Here is a 15423-nt window from a genome sequence, read left to right as displayed (position 1 = left end):
CACACAAAAGCTGTACGCTATGGCCTGGCTTGTGCCTCCCCCAAATTCACATTTTGAAGTCCTCATCCCCAAAGTGATGGTTTTGGACGAGGGGCCTCTCGGAGGCAATTAGGTTTCCAGGGAGTCATGAGGAAGGGGCCCTTGCAATGAGCTTAGTGTCCTTTGTAGAAGAGACACCGGAGAGCTGGCATTGTCTCTCTCCCTACCACGTGAGGACTCGGTGAGAAGGCTTCCACACACCAGGAAGAAGGCTTTCACCAGAGCTCGACCAGGTTTGCAGGTTGATCTTGGACTTCCTGCCTCCAGAAGTGTGAGAAGAGGACACACTTGTGTCCTATCAGCCACCCGGCCTGTGGCGTTTTGCTGTGGCAGTCCGAGCTGAGTGGGACACACACATCTCAGGCTTATAACACTGACAGCAGGCTAGGTGGATCCCTACCCAGCCGCGGGGCCATGACACCAGTGGGCCAGGGGTTCTAGTTAGCACAGGATGAAAACTGAGCTTTCCAAAAAGTTTTCAAAAGCAATTTGGTTTTCCTTTGGTTTTTGAATGTGAATGATTCCAAAAAGATGGTGGGTTTAAATGTGGGACGGATATTGGTAGAAAGAATGTACAATAATACATGTTCTTACATAATGTAAAAGTGACTGTCATACATTTTCAGAGCACGTGGGCAGGTACAGGTGGGAGAGAAGTGTGGGGAGCAGCACAGAATGTCACAGCTCCACGAGACGGAAAATGATGGCACCCGGGCACACTGAGACATCGGTACATTCACGCTCACCCTCCTTCACATCTAGTGAACAGATATTTCACAGCGAAGACGTTAATCTCCTTCTGGTCAATAGTTCTCAGCCAAATGATCAAAATAAAATACATCACTCATCGCAAGAAAAAAAACCATAACTATGTGTGGTGATGGATGTTAACCAGATTTATTGAGGTTATCATTTCAGAATACATACAAATACCAAATCGTTATGCTGCACACCTGAAACTGAAAGCGTGTTCTGTGTCAATTATACCTCAATACGTTCAGACACACACACACATGCATACACACATGAATACATATACACATGCATACACACATACAGACGTATACACATGCAGACATACACATGCATGTATACATACACACATACATATATACATACACATATGCATATACACACATGCATATATACGCACACATGCATGCATACATACACACGCATACATATAGAAATACACACGCATATACACATATGCACATGCATATACACATACACACATGCATATATACATACATACGCATACATATGGACATACACACATGCATATATACATACATACGCATACATATGAACATACACACATGCATATATACATATACGCATGCATATATACACACAATGCATGTATACATACACACATACATATATACATACACACATGCATATATACATACACATATGCATATACACATGCATATATACACACATGCATGCATACATACACACACATACATATAGAAACACACATGTGCATATACACATACACACATGCATATATACATACATACAAATACCTATATACATACACACATGCATATATACATACACACATACATATATACATACACATATGCATATACACACATGCATATATACGCACACGTGCATGCATACATACACATGCATACATATAGAAATATACACACGCATATACACATACACACATGCATATATACGCACAATGCATGTATAAATACACACATACATATATACATACACAAATGCATATATACATACACATATGCAAATACACCCATGCATATATATGCACACATGCATGCATACATGCGCACATGCATATATACATACACACACATATACACATACACACATGCATATATACACACATACATATATACACATATATGCATATATATACACACACCTGCATATATACATACACACACGCATATACACATACACACGCATACATATATACATACACACATATATATACACACATGCATATATACGCACACATGCATTTATACATACACACGCATACATATGGACATAAACACATGCATACACACACACATGCACACACACACATGCATACACACATGCATATATACATACATATGCATACATATATACATACACACATGCATATATACAAACACACATACATATATATATACACACATGCATATATACATACACATATGCATATACACCCATGCATATATACGCACACATGCATGCATACATACACACACATACATATATATACACACACACGCATATACACATACACACATGCATATATATATACACACATGCGTATATACATACACACATGCATATACACCCATGCATGTATACACACATGCATGCATACATTCACATGCATGCATACATACACACATGCATATATACATACACACACGCATATACACACACATGCATATATACACACATGCATATATACATACACACATGCATATATATGTACACACATGCATATATACATACACACATATGCATATATACATACACATACATATATACGTGTACACACATGCATATACACATACACACATACATATATACATACACATATGCATATATAAGCACACATGCATGTATGCATGCACACACATGCATATATACATAAACACGCATACATATATACATACACACATACATATATACATACACATATGCATATACACACATGCATATATATGCACACATGCATGTATACATACACACATACATATAGACATACACACATGCATGTATACATACACACATACATATAGACATACACACACGCATATACACATGCACACATGCATATATACATACGCACATACATATATACATACACATATTCATATATGCACACATGCATGTATTCATACACACTTGCATATATACATACACACATTCATATATACATACACATATGCATATATATGCACACATGCATGTATACATACATGCATGCATATATACATACACACGCATACATATATACACATGCATATATACATACACATATGCATATATATGCACACATGCATATATACATACACACACATATACACATACACACATGCATATACACACATGTATATATACATACACATGCATACCATTATACATACACACGCATATACACATACACACATGCATATATACATACACACACGCATATACACATACACACATGCATATACACAACACATGCATATATACATACACATACATACATATACATATGCATATATACATAAACACATCCATATATACATACACATATGCATATATATGCTCACATGCATGTATACATACACACATGCATATATACACACATATACACATACACACATGCATATACACACATGTATATATACATACACACACATACATATATACATACACACACGCATATACACATACACACATGCGTGTATACACACACATGCATATATACATACACATATACACATACAGACATGCATATACACACATGCATATATACGTACACATACATATATACACATATGCATATATACATACACATACATATATACATACACACATGCATATACGCATACACACATGCATATATACATACACACATACATATATACACATATATGCATATATACATATACACACATGCATATATACATAAATCACAGCCCCATCCATAGACTTTTTTCCCCCTTCTTTGCTCTGCAATCACAAAGTCTAGGACAATGGAGAAGGTTTCGAAGTCAACTGTCATCTCTTTCTGGTCCTTTTTGTCAGTGCTGTGACATCAAAATCCCTGCTGGGCCCCTCCCCAGCCACAGGTGACATTGACCTTGCCCCCGCAGGAGAAAGCCTTGGCAGGGCCGAGTGGGGAGGCTCCAGGGTGGCTGGGATGAACCAAGGCACCCATCTCAGGAGACCGTGCGGCCATTGATTCTACCCGCCAAGTGCCTGGAGGGAGAGTGACCGCCTTCCCTGGGCACCACACAAAGTACCAACTGTGAGAGGTGCCTATCAGGCCTCACCGATCTGCTTGGGGACGACAGTGAGTGCCTTTGTGAGCTGAGGCTGAACACAGCACTGGTAGGGAGGAAGAACACACCATAATGAGTGTGGTGTCTTCATCTGTCCCGCATTAGGTAATTTGCTGCATTGAGATTCTCTGTCAATTTAACCAGAAGCCAGGGGGAGGAGGTGAGCAGCAGAGTCACTACAGAAAAAAGAAAGAAGGAAAAGTGGTCTCACCTGCACCAATGTATTCACTGGGCAGAGAAAGAAGATCCCACACAAAGAGAAAGGAGAAAGAGGAAGCTCTTGTTTCCTAACTTGTTCATCCCCCACAGTCAAGGGTTCCTGCATGATCAGGGGTGTTTCCCAGGAAAATAGAAATTCAGAAGGAATGCCATTTCACTCACTGTATAGAGTGAAGTATTCCCGATGAATCCAGATTTGAGGAAGAAGGTCTGGAACTTACCCCTTGAGCTCCCCACACAGACTCTGCACCCATCCCATTGTCCTGGGCTGTGATGAGCAGGAACAAGTCGGGAGGCCGGGGGGGACTGGGGAATTGCAGAATTGAGGGGCACAACATCCCCGACCTGTTGCTTCTACAGAGTCTTTCCTTGGCCCCATGGCCACGGCCCCCCCCCAGGCTGGCTCCTCCCCAGAGCTGGGACTGAGTCTCTCTAAGGTTGTTTACCCTGGTCTGTCTTGCCCCAGGGTACTAGTATGTTTTAGTAGCCCCTCTAATTGTAGAGCTCCTTGAGAGCAGGGACTATATCTTACATGCTGTGGGTTCCCCTGAAGTTCTGAGCTCAGTGCCTTGTATGTGGCTGACATTTACAACACGTGTTCAGTTGGAAAGGAATGGGGATATATTACACTGAGAGCCACCCAGCTTCTCTCCTGCCATCTTGCATGAAACCACAGCATGATGCAGTGAAACAGGACACTGAGGAGCCAGCATTGGGCTCTCCCCCAGCTTATAGGGCTGATGCTACGGCCGTAACGTGCTCGGTTACTCGGAAGGGAAGAGAGGGGCAGGCCCAGCGCTGGGGAGCTGGGTTTGCCCTAGGGACCAGGAGGTGGAAGGAGGGCAGAAGGAAGGGGGCCACTGCAGGGTAGAGGCACATCTCTCCCTGGGGATGCAGACAGGACTGGATGGGGGAGAGGCATCCCTTCCAGCAAAAGTATCTCTGCTGATGCCCAGGTTGGGAAGAGGAGCCCGCCAGGCTTTGGGGGTCTTGGAGTTCCCTGTGCTTTAAGGAGGAAGGAAAGAGTCAACGCGAGGTGCTGACTCCAGAAAGCATGGCTCCTGCTGGAATCCTGCTGGTTCTGGTGGCTTCCTGCCCCAGAGATGGGGAGGAGCCCCCCTGGCCACACTGCTTATGCACTGGTGCCCCGGCTGCGGCTGCAGGGCTTGGCGGGGAGGCCTCCGAGTCTGCACACAGATCCCTGTGATTTCCTGCACCCCGTGATACCAGCAGCAGGAAAGTACCTGTCTCACTGGCACAGACCTGCCCCTCCCCTCCCCGCGCTCTGGAAGGGCTGGGAAGCCTGGTGCGGTGTGCAGAGTGAGGACCACGTGGGGCCGGAAGGCACCTTTCCAGCTACAGGCAGAAATGCCTCCCGGTGACCCCTGTGCTGGGTGAACAGTGTGGCCCTCCCTTAGATGATCTCATTTCTTCTACCGCCACCAGAAGGGAAAGGGAGACATTTAAAGAGGAGAGGGAAAAGGAGCCAGGATGCATTTTCGAGAGTCACTGTGGAAAATTAGTCCTTGCGACCCTAACAGCTATTCTGCATTATGCATGCCCCCACCCCACAAACATACACTGTTGCTTTATTGCGAAGCAAAGTGACTTCCCCGGGCTCATCCAGAGCCTAAACAGCCAGGGACAGCGGTGGGCCTGAAGTCTCATTAAAACTTTATGCTGCAGGCGATGCAATTATTTTCACGGGCTCCCTTAAAATCTAAACGTGGCAGGTGAGGCTTACACGAAAGGGGTCGGAGCCCTTCTGTGGGGGGCGTCCTTCCAGCTGTTATACACCGATAAATAATGCCTTGCACATCTGCCAGTCAGGTAGTCCGGGAAAGCTCAGAGTGCGTGGGAATCACCAGAATACTGGGGCCAGCTTGTTAAGGAAAGGGAAATCAACGTTCCTCCATCTCCATGTAAGTGTCACACTCTCCCCCAAAGAGGCTCTTGCTGAACAGGGAGGCAGTGGCCAGAGGTCCCGTGGCCCTCCGTCCAGTTACACTAAACTCACGCACGAGGCCAGATGGTGTGGAGTGGGGCTGTTTGCTCCCTGCTCCGAGTGGCAGAAAGGCAAGAGAAGGACCACAGGGCTCCTTCCACTACTTCCCTGCAGGCCTGAGCCCCAGCAGGCTCCCGGAGCCAGCCTGCCCATCCCCTCTTCTCCCGGCTCACTCGCGCGGATGACCGTGGCTGGGGAGGTCAGAGACGCTGCCTCGTCCTGGCTTCCCCAAGCAATCAACTTCGCAAACAGAAATGGTATCTCTTCTCCAAGCCTCAGCACCCTTGCTCCAACCTTCTCACGCAGCCCCCCGGCACTGCTGGGGCACCTACTGCGGATCATGCTGCTATGCCAGCTCAGGGCAAGGAGAAAATGGCAAGGATCTGTGGACTCAAGGATCACAGAGATTTTTGAGAGAGAAAAGATGTAACATTGGTAAAGAGTGCAAAATCAGTAGCCTGGGTCAAAAATGCAAAATGCCCCATGGCCCAAGCTCATGGGTTTCCCAGGATAGCCCCCATCTCCAATACTCTGCCGTCATAAGTCACTAAAAGATTCAGGTCTTCTGGTATTTAGGGACACCTAAACAGCATCTCTCAGACTGCCCATCACATCTGGAAGCCACACGAAATCCTCTTTCAGACGGTGTCTATTCTGACTCGGGAGCTGTTGCCCCGTCACCAAGGTGCAGTAAGAATGAACTTCCATCTGGGGTGACCGAGCAAGTTTCCAAGAGGAAGGGGACGTGGGGGAGCCTGAGCTGAGGGGTTGCCAATGACAGGTGGCTCTCTGCAGAAGGAATCATGGGAGGCCAAGAACACGCTCCCGAGGCCACGTGGATGCAGGCCGGGTGGGGAAAAGATGCTGGGCAGCTGGGCTGTGAGCGAGCATTGGAGGATACAGACACCTAGAGGAAGGGTGTGGACTTGACGATGTCACGTTAGCCAGATGGTGTTCTAGAAGGCACTGTGTTCTACCAGGTGTGAGCAGATGGTCCGTGCAGGGGGAAAGGTGTGCTGGAGGCTCCCCTTCTCTGTCTCCCTCTGTTCTCTGGAAGGCTGACCTTTGTGGACTGTAAGAGTGAATCCCGTGCCCCTTGACTTTGGGTTGGGTTCAGGTGATGTGAGGATTGACAGGTGCCTGGAAGGCGGGAGGGGAAAGAGGCTGGGGTATCTATTTCCCGGGCTCCTCCCTGAGGTGGCCAGTGCCTCTAGGAGAGGTCTCAGCCCCTGTCAGGCAGTGGTCCCCACGCCCATACCTGTCCCAGGCTCTGTCTTACCTCATCCCTAATTTCCTCGGCTAGTCCCCGGGTGCTCCATCATCCCCTCGTTGGTTTCCTTAATCTGTTCACACTTTTGCTAATAGTCCCTGCAATTACTCCTTCGAATCAGCCATCTGTTTCCTGCCAGGATCTCAGTCAAGTAAATTTGGGGGAAATGCTTGAAAATTTGCAATGCTTATTAACATCTTAAGGCTCCAAAAAGTCCTGCTGTAAAGAAACTCTTTAATTTTGTTTGATCTACAAAATCTCCACCACCACCACCCCCACCCCCCACCCCCCACCATGGAATCCCTACCGATCGTTACAGAGGTTAAGACCTGCTCTTGTAAACTAACGGTCCTTTGCAGAAGGGAGCGACATACAGAAGCAATGTTTTAAGAAAATGGGTTTGACCTGTGGGAAGGATAGATTGGGAGGAACAGAGACCAGGGCGGGGGGGGGGGGGGGTAGGGGGGTGTTTCTGGTAGGAACAGGGTAAGAGTCTCAGCATGAAGGTGTGATTTAGGTCGTGAGAGCGGGGACAAGGGAACACGAAAGCTGAGATGCTCTGCGGCGTCCCTTTCTGGGGACTGGGACCACTCTCATCCCCCACCCCCTGTGAGAACCGAGCCTCTGTGCGTGGCGACTTCCCTGACTCAGCAGCCTCCTCCTTTTTAAGAATCTTATTAGGGATGCTCAGAAAGTACCATATGTTACCCCCAAAAGTTGACAGGACTGAGGAGTAGAATGAAATCTGACCGTTAAGTCCATGCGGCCTCCTCCCCCGTGACGTACAGGTCAGAGTGGAGGCTGTTTCAGTAAGAAATCTGCAGAGTTGATTAACGATGACGTGATTAACACGAGTCAGATCAAGATGCTGAATTAGATGATTTGAAGTGTAATTAATAGGCCAGACCCGGGTCTCATGTTGATGTCAAACTGCTCTTTTCTCAAGAATCTCTTTGGTCAAGGGCCTCAGTTTACGAGGTTCTGTGTGAATAGGACTTCAGCCTCCCCCGCCCCACCCCCCCCAACAAAGTCATTCAAGAAGAAAGAACACCATTCTCTTGACTTTCTGCAAACTCCCGGACTGAGGTCACCACGGAAGTCTGTCTTTCCCTGCAGAGGCTCGCGCCATGGCCTGTGGGGGCCCGCACCCGTTCCTGTCACGGTCTGCATTTATGCCACTGCTGGGTACTTTACCCTGATTGAACCTTTGCACAGAACTCCAGAGAGGGAGCTGGGAACCCAGGTCTGCAAACGGCCCGTTGTTAAGGTGATATAATCAATTCTCAATCATTTGCAACAAGGAAAGTCCGCTCAGCAGGGCTGGATTCAGCAGATTCTACACCCCACCGCTACAGAGAGTCTCGGTCAGGGTGAACCTGGAGGGACCCCTTTCTTTTTATTTCTTTTCTTTTTTTTATGTTTTGTGTTTAATATTTGAGAGAGACAGAGAGAGACAGAGCGCGAGCAGGAGAGGGACAGAGAGACAAGACAGAAGCTGAAACAGAGACAGAAGCTGAAGCAGGCTCCAGGCTCCAAGCTGTCACAGAGCCCAATGCGGGGCTCAAACTCATAAACCTCGAGATCATGACCTGAGCCAAAGTCGGACACTTAGCCAACTGAGTCCCCCAGGGGCCCCTGGAAAGAGCTTTTTCTAAGCCATTTGGACTCAGTGGATGACAGCTTTCCTGGAGCAGAGAACATGGCTTTTCAAGACATCTGATGACTGTCTCCAACACTCAGGGGCATCCACAGGGAGGAGGGGGGAGCTAATTCCCTGCAGCTAGTGTGGGCCTAGAACAAACAGTCAAAATGGTAGACTGGGGCTCAATTTTGATTGAGCCAAAGGAAATTCCTGCTATCTTTGGCAACTCTCAGAGAGAATAATAATAATAATAATACAGATCTATCACTGGAAGTTGATTGTAAATCCATTCTTCCTGTATTTCAATAGACGGCAGATCTTCTTAACTTTCCCAGGCAAAAAGAGAGTAGAAATCTCCAGTGACCTCAGTTGTGCAACCTGGCAAATTCTAGAGCAGAAAACAAGACACCCTTGCCTGCCTTGAGAAAAGTCTTTTAGTGCCTGAACATGTTCGACACATTTCCTTGACATGGAACTTACAGAGCGGTCCATTCCGTTTTTCTCAAGGAATGGATGGGTCAGTTTCCAAATTGTAATCTTCACGTTCAAAGAGGCTGGGTGAAGCCAAAAATCTGAACCTCAGAGAGACTCTATCACTGGGATCTGGAAAGCACCCAGGCATGGAAGGCCTCATGGGTTAGTTCAAGAGTTTTACCTTTTTTGTTGCTTGGAATGATCCATTGTCCCACTGATAACTTAGTCAAATCCATGTGTACTGATACACGTACACACACATGCACATATATACCTTCCTGCACACATACACACACTACATACAAACACATATAAGCATATACACACATATACACATGCACATACACACACATACACATCTTCTTTTAAAGAAGAAAGGATCTTTTTTTTAAGCGTTTATTTATTTTGAGAGAGAGAGTGAGAGAAGGGCAGAGAGAGAGGGAGAGAGAGAATCCCAAGTAGGCTCCACCATGTCAGTGCAGAGCCTGACGCGGGGCTCGATGTCACAAACTGTGAGATCATGACCTGAGCTGAAATCAAGAGTTGGACATTTAACCGACTGAGCCACCCGGGAGCCCCTCAAGAAGAAAGGATCTTAAACAGACTTCCACAGTCTGTTTGTGCAGACCACAAAGACTGTATTTGCTAGGTGTAGAAGGCAAGAGAAAATGGGATATTTAAGTTCCCTCTCCATAACAAAGCGATTTCTTGCAAATTTCTCCATCAGGAGGGATGAGATGACACGCACTATTTGCTTGAACTTGGGCTGAACCCAGAGTATTCCAGCACCCGGGTTAGATCTCCTGCCTCAACCCTTCCTGTCTTAAGGCATGAGACTCTCCCCCTCCCACCCGACCCCCATCTGCAGAGTCACTAAGAGGAAATTAGCCCCTGAATTATGGAGAATTCAGCTCCCAAGACAAACTAGAGTCAGCAACAATGTAAGTACTGGGACAGATGACCAGGCCATCTTTGTGCCTTTAGTGTGACACTTCAGGGAGTTCATTTGCACTCAGAGGGAAGTTCAATTTATAGGTGTGGACATTGAGGCTTATGGAGTAGAAAGATTGCTAAGCACCAAGCCAGGACGAAAAGACAGGTGTCCTGACCGAGGTTGTGCCTAAGAGCCAAAACAGCCACTCAGAGGCTCGAGGAACAAAACAATCCAGCCAGCTGTTTTGCATCCTTTTGCTCTGTGACCAGGTAGAGAAGCATTGGGTGGGGCAACCCCCATCAGCTAAGCCCCAGGGTCCAGCCACTGAGAGCCCGTCCCCTTCCTAGGGCCCAGTTGCAATTGAACCCAAGGGTGGGCTTCTTGGAGTCAAGACCCTGTAAACCCAGCCTCTTGCCGTGAAGGAGTGGCTTTGGTCTCTCTGGGTCCTTGAGGTCCCCGAGTGGTGGAGGAAAGCGTGTGTCTGCCAGCCCGGCTGCACGTCACTGAGAATAAGACGGGACACTACGGGTTCTTTCTTGAGTTCTGCAGGAAACACCTCACTGTTTTCTTCTACGTAGCCCAGAGTGCCCCCAAATACCTCATTAATAAGGTGGGTAAGCAGCTCGTGTGTCCCTCTTGCCAGATCATATCTTGGAAAGAACAAAAATCAATAGTGACCTGTTAACAACCCGCCCAGAATAACTCTGGGGGACGTTTCAGAATGAGGCAGGAAAGGAATCCCTGCAGCTTCCCTTGGGTGACAATGGTGAGGGACATGAGGGTGCCTCGTTCTACCCCATCAGAAACCAGATTTCAGGGAAGGAGAGAGAGGCTGGGGAAGCTGCATTTGCCCCCCCACCCACCCCCACTTCTCCCTTCTCTGTCCTCTGCCACATCACCTACGGGGCTCTTTATTTAACCCGTGACACAGAGAGATCCTACCTGGATTAAGTCACGGGTTTATAGGAGCTGGTCTGTTTTCAAGAGCCAAGCAAAAATGTGATGGAAAGTGCGGAGAACGTGTCTCATAAACAGCATCAGAGGAAGGGCAAGAGGAGAGAGTGGTGATTCTTGCCACGTATTCTATGTTCTGTTCATGTTTGCAACAAGTGATTTTCCATTCCTCGCAAGCGTCGTGTGAGGGTCACTGAGACAACCCCTCAGGCACCGGGAAAAATACAGATCCGAACAGAAGCAGAATAGCCGCGCTGGCCGGCCAGTGCCACGACAGCGCTGACTCTGTTCCAGTGGGGGGTTTTCCTTCCTTGCCATTTTGTGCTTGCTGCTCCGCTCTACGTTAAGCTCTTTGTGGGGGAGACTGTCAATCCTGCCTCCACTTCCTCTCCAGCTACTAAAGCCGAGCCTGGCACACAGTAAGTGCTCAGTACCTACTTGTTGGAGTGAGTGACATTTTCCCCCAAGAGGACCCCGTTACCCACAAAGAAAGGATGCCGACCCACAGCCCACGGCTCTTGGTTCCTCCACACAGACTCGTGTATAAGGTTGTTTAGCGACGCCGAACCACACAGAAAGAGCAGGGGGCGGAGGTGTCCTACAGTCCAGGACTCGAGCTCATGTTCTGCCATCTGCCAGCTGCGTGATGTTGGGAGAGTTTTTAAATCTCTGTCCCTTGGGGCACCTGGGTGGCTCCATTGGTTGAGCGTCCGACTTGGCTCAGGTCATGATCTCACGGTCTGTGGGTTTGAGCCCCACATTGGGCTCTGTGCTGACAGCTCGGAGCCTGGAGCCTGCTTCGGATTCTGTGTCTCCCTCTCTCTCCGCTCCTCCCCTGATCAAACTCTGTCTCTCTCTGGAGGGAAGGAAGGGAGGAAGAAAGGAAGGAAGGAAGGAAGGAAGGAAGGAAGGAAGGAAGGAAGGACATTAAAAATTTTTAAATAAATCTCTGTTCCTCAGTTTTCTTATCTGTAAAGTGGGGAGAGTAATTGCACCTGCTTCAATGATGTGCTGATTATGAAGCACTTAGCACAGCACCCAGGACATGCAGGTGCTGAATGAGCATCTGCTCCTTTTCCTCATACTTTCCCCCTTGGCAGAAGGGAAAATGAGCTGACTCCTGCCAGTGATGGTAGAGAGGTAGTTGAGAGAGTTTAGCGGGGGGGGGGGGGGGCCTTCTGGGAGAGACCCCTAGCTCAGGATGCATAGGTCGAGCGTAAGGCCCCATGAAGGGATAGCCTGTGGCCAGGGCACCCCCCACCTGCCCAGCCTAGCTCAACGGGGTACAAGCATCTTGAAAGAGACAGCACCGTGGTGATATGTTTTTATAAATAGGCATGACAAGGCTAGAGAACAGAGAATGTGCAGCCAACACTTTGCAAGCTCCAAAAAGCAAACTCAGAAAGACCACGTGTCCGAAGCACAGAGCTTATGGGGCACCTGCTCCTGAACCCCCATTTTTCTCCTGTTCCTGCAGCCATGTCCTCATCAGGACCGTCCCATCTCCCAGGCTGGGATGGCCAACAGGGGAGGGAGAGCTAAGGAAAAGCTTTGGAGATGATGGAGGGACAGATCTGAGGCTGCGCAGTGACACGGGGCTGGACACGTGGCTACTGTCCATCCTTTGAACATGCACGTTGCCATCCTTAAAACAGGGATGGGAGAGGCAGAGGCAGTGAGGACACCTTCCCACCCACCCACCCTCTGACGCCTCTTCTTCTGTTTATCAAGCCTTCCTGAGTGCAGACAACGTGCCGGAGACAGGATGGTGGGCCAAGTGGATGCAGTCCCCAGCTTCCAGAGAGACACCTCACATGACAGGCACAGCAGCACAGACTCTCAAGCTGGGAAGTGTTGGGAAGGGAGCCGGGAGGGCGTCGCCCGAACTCCCCTGCTCCACTGCTCCTCCGTGACTTTAATTTTCTGAACGGCCAGCCGCCTTCCTGCCTAAGGAAGGAAAAAGAGCAGGAAACCAACTATCCGTGCTGGACACTGGTGGTACCAGGGCCTGACCACGATTGCGTGGCAGGGTCCTGGGACCCCTGGGAAACTGAGGCCCCCACTGTAAGGAACTTGGCTGAGACCCCCACAAGGAGTCAGAGGAGGAGTTGGGACCCGAACTTGGGTCTTCCTGACTCAGGAGCTCAGGGACCTATTCTCCGGCGCTCACTTCTCCTGGCCGACCCTCCTGGGGACCTGGCCGGCTTGCTGGAGGCTTCCCGGACCCCCGTGCCCTCTGGCATCCAGCCACAGCCCTTGTCCCAGGTAAGCACCTGAGCAGAGGCCCCGGGGCCCTTCAGAAACAGGCCTGGGGAGACTCCAGCACTGACTCAAAGGCCTGGCAGTTGGCCTGGGGGCAGGGATCTCCAGCCCCCTCCTGGCCTTTGACTGCAACAAGTGTGAGGGTTTGTCCCTCCCCCGTCCCCTCCAGAGAAGCAAGGAGCTGCTGGCAAACACAGACCCAGCACCTGCGTGCCAGATAGCACAGCTGCATGTGGGAAACGCGATCTGTCTGCAGCGCCTGTCACACGCCGCGTCCAGTTGTTGGAAGAGGGCGCCTTGAGAACTTTCAGGGGCAGAGGTACCCAGCCCTCTCTCCCCACCCTCCTCTTCTTTGCACTTGGCATTTCCGGCCGGGTTTGCCTTTCACCACCCCCCACGTGGTGATGGTGCTGGGGCTTGATGCCTCCTCCCCAGGGCTGCACAGGCTCCCCCCTACCCCCGCCCCCCGCAGCAATAAAGGTGCTCAGCCTGCTCCCCGGGCCTTTCATCTTCAAAGCAGTTGTGGACCCTTCACGCCAAGGCCTGCACATCTGGCTGAAACGTTTGCGGATGCCAGGGCGGTGGGTTACCTTCACAGCTGGGGCGCCCGGGAGCCTCCTGCCGTCTGGCTTAGCTCCTCTCCCTCCTCTCCCGTGGCTGCCCACGCAGTACTCCCAAGTACCTCCCAAGTCCCGGGCTCTTCTCCCAGTGCTCTGCAGAGACCTGCCCGCATCCCGCCAGAACTGCTTTCAGAGCCGCGATTGATGCAAACAACCGGCCTGCATATGGAAAAGGGAACCAATAGGACCTTGCACAGGTGCTCAGGAGGGTAGGAGGAAGAAGGAGGCAAAGAAGAAAAGAACAAATTGCTTCGGGATATTCATGTCTTTTGCCAGAGGGCAGCTTTGCAGGGGGATAACTCACAGCTGACTGTGAGGCATTTCCACCCATGGAACAGAAGGAAGACACTAGAATCCCAAATGCCAGGGTGCACCTCAAATATGCCCACCTGTGCCAGGCGCCCTGACGCCTGTGATACTCAAACTCCTTGGGAGTCGGCCCAGCTAAGAAATGGGAAAGGGGCTCCTGGGTGGCTCAGTCGGTTAAGCCTCCGACTTTGGCTCAAGTCATGGTCTCGTGGTTTGTGGGTTTGAGACCCGCTTCAGGCTCCCTGCTGACAGCGTAGAGCCTGCTTCAGATCCTCTGTCCCCCTCTCTCTGCCCCTCCCCAGTTTGCACTCTCTCTCTCTCTCTCTCAAAATAAATAAATAAACTTAAAAAAAAAAAAAGAAACAGGAGAAGGTCACTGCACACAACAGACACCTGTCTCAGCAAAGCCAAAGGCTTTCCATGGATCGATTGCTGTGTTAATTTGTTCAGTCAGTCCTCACTGCAGCCTTATGCTGCTGTAGTTTTTATTATTATCCCCAATTCACAGACGACAAAACTGAGGCTCAGGAAATTAAATAACTTGCCAAAGGGCATCCAGGCCGTAGGTAGCAGAGTTAGATCTGAGCCCCAAACACGCTGGGCCTCAAAGTGGGTGGATGAACCAGAACTGTGGTTGACTTTCCTCATAGTCCCCAAA

The sequence above is a fragment of the Neofelis nebulosa genome, chromosome 15 (assembly GCF_028018385.1).
Source record: "Neofelis nebulosa isolate mNeoNeb1 chromosome 15, mNeoNeb1.pri, whole genome shotgun sequence".
NCBI lineage: Eukaryota > Metazoa > Chordata > Mammalia > Carnivora > Felidae > Neofelis > Neofelis nebulosa.
The sequence above is the reverse complement of the archived record's forward strand: the minus strand, read 5'-3'. Positions refer to the sequence as shown.